This window comes from Tupaia chinensis, unplaced genomic scaffold, assembly GCF_000334495.1.
Source record: "Tupaia chinensis unplaced genomic scaffold, TupChi_1.0 Scaffold143921_1, whole genome shotgun sequence".
NCBI lineage: Eukaryota > Metazoa > Chordata > Mammalia > Scandentia > Tupaiidae > Tupaia > Tupaia belangeri.
In genome coordinates, this window is record NW_006203772.1 from 798,452 (window position 1) to 801,231 (window position 2,780).

Genomic DNA, 2,780 nt, shown 5'->3' on the forward strand with positions numbered 1-2,780 from the left:
GTAGCAGCCCCCAGGCTCAGGAATGTGCTGTCTGAATCCACCACCTACTGTGGAGTCTGCTGAGGGAAGCAGTAATTACCATTTTAGGTTCAGGCGGCCCTGGTTAGTTAACCCTTGTGGCACTGGGGCTCCAGGAAGCCAAGTCCTCCACTTTCTTCCCTTCTTTTTTCAAGCCTTGCATTCCAGACACCACCCCCCCAGTTCCTGGCAGAGTGAGCAACCTAGATTTGCCTTCCCGGTCCCCCATTTCCCATCACACTCTCAGCTGAGCTCAGAGAGGTGGAGCAGCAGGTCCAAGGTCACACAGCCATCCCTAGAGGGAGCCTCCACCCCTGGAGATGAGCCCTACCCCAGTCTCCGTAGCTTCCACCTTCACGATCTCCCCAGGCCATATTCACACATGCAGAGTTTAATTAACTTTATTGATATTCAGAAATTAAGAGAATGACTAAAGGTAATTGCTCATTAAAAATCATTAAACCGACACAGCAGGCCCTGGGCACCCGCTGCCCCTCCCGCACTGCTCCCCTAACCGCAGGGGCAAGATTGCACTGCACTGCCTGTGGGTAAGGAGGAAGCCTGATGGCCCAAGGCACCCCTCATGCCTGAGGACAATCTAGCGATCTCCCCTACCTCCACAGCCTGCCTCGCCTTCAGGCCTCCGCAGCTTCTGGGCTGCGCCTGGCTGCACCCCGTGGCCTGCATCGTGTGAGCAAAGCTCTCAGGGCCCGACACCATGCCGGGAGGCTGAGGGAACACTGCCCCAGCTGCAAAGGCTTTTGCTAGTCAATGCCGACTGAAGCTCCCAGGAGCCCAAGACAGCCAAATGCACCACCTCCCAATGGGAGAATCAAAACCCCAATGACTGGGACCTCCAACCTCACTGAATAGTAAGGGGCCTCGGGCTGCCCAGCTCTAAAGTCCAGGCCCCTCTCACCTGCCAGGCCTGGCACTGAGGGCGGCTTTCTCGGCCCCTTTTAAGAGTGAAAATAAAGGTCTTCCCCAACAGTCAGACAGACCCCTGCCACACATTCCCCTTGGGCAGGCGGCAGCTTAGGCACTGGAGGTTCTGGTGGGTCAGGGAGGGGTACTGGCTGGGTCACACAACGGGCAGGGGGGGCACAGAGTGGACAGATCCCTCCTAACACTCAGACCCTGGCGGGGCGCCTGCTACCCAGTCACAGCAGCCTTCCTCCTGGACACTCACTCCAGCCCTGCAGGGAGCTCTGTGGCTGCACTGCACGCTCCTCCTGGCTCACACCTGCTCCCTGCTGAGCCCTCACCCAATATTCAGGCCTCCTGGAGCGCAGACACGTTCGGACCTACTGCTGCCACACGCAGGGCCCAGATTACACTCACACTCAGACCCTCGCATCCACACGAGGTCTCAGGCTGCAATGCCAAGGCACACTCACGAACCCCGTTCCCCAGGGGAGCTGTCCAGCGAGAAGCCGTGACCGGACCTGATAACAGGTCCCAAACTGCAAGCGACAACCTCAGACTGCTGGGCGGGGATGGGGGTTTCTCTTCCTCGCTCCCGCTCCAGGTTGGGGCTTGCGGGGTACTCTCCCATCCCCCCGCAACGTGAATACGCGGTCCCAAGTCCCCGCACCCCCGCCCCCGCCGCGAGAGGACCAGCTGAGCAGCCTGGTGGTGGGAGAGCACTGGGCTGCGGGAGTGGAGCTAGAGGCGCAGAGCGAGGCTTCCGCCTCTCTGGGGACGCAGAACGAAGGAACTGCCGTCAGGGGCCCAGCCCGGCACGGACAGTGCTGCCCTGACCTCTAACGAACCAGGCCTGGAAAGATGGAGTGCGGAGGTTAGAAACTCCCACCTTCTCCCCCTCCACATCAGGTGCTATGAGCCATATGGCGAGGGACAGCAGGTCCCAACTCCAAATGCGGTTCGGTGACCCCACCAGCCGACCAGCTGCCGCGGGAGAAGCACCTGGGTGTTGACGAGAACTCGTTTAAGCTGGGACAGCAGGTCCAGAGGAAACCAGACACCTTCCTTTTCCAGGGCACAGACCCAGCCCTCTCCCCAACACTCCATTGCTGCCCACTCCATGGCCAAGCTTCCCTTTACCTGAGACCACCGAAGTTGGGCACCGAACTCTGAGCAGGGGCCTGGGGGCCACAGGCTGGGGGACCGATCTCCCTGCCAGGAGTCTACCAAGGGGTGGACAGGGGCCAGCCAGGAAGGCAGACTCAGAGGGTGGCAGAGCTCTGGGAGTGTTGTGTGTGTGCGCGCAAAGGAAAGGACTTCGAGGACAGTCTCCGTACCAGGACCTCAGCGGCTGCAGCTCAGGGGACAAAGAGGAGCTGGTTGGGGGCCCCTGGCCGCTCGAGTTTCTCCCCAGAATTGCGCTCTACGTTTCGCTCTGGCATGACTGTGCCACGGCGAAGGGAGGTAAGCGACGTCCCAATCCCAGGTCTGGAGCCATCCGTCCCCGTCTCTCCGCAGTGAGGACGCGAGAGACCCCGGAACCGGCGGCAAAGTCAAGAGAAGTTTGGCGGGCGGCAGGGGAGGCGGGACCGCGGGCGGCCGGCTCGACAGTCCGGACTCACCGCCCTGCGCCCCCCCGCACGCGCCCCGGCGCCCCTGGACGCCTGGAGTGTGGCGAGGTAGCGCGCGGGTGAGCGCGTGTGTGCGGGGAGGGGGTGGCGTGATGAATTGCAGCAGAGAAATCCCATTAGATCCGGGGAGATGATTAAAGGCGAGGTCTCGGCCGGGCGCGAATGGCGGGAGCCACGGCAGCTTCCCGCCCGCGGAGCCCGCGCCCC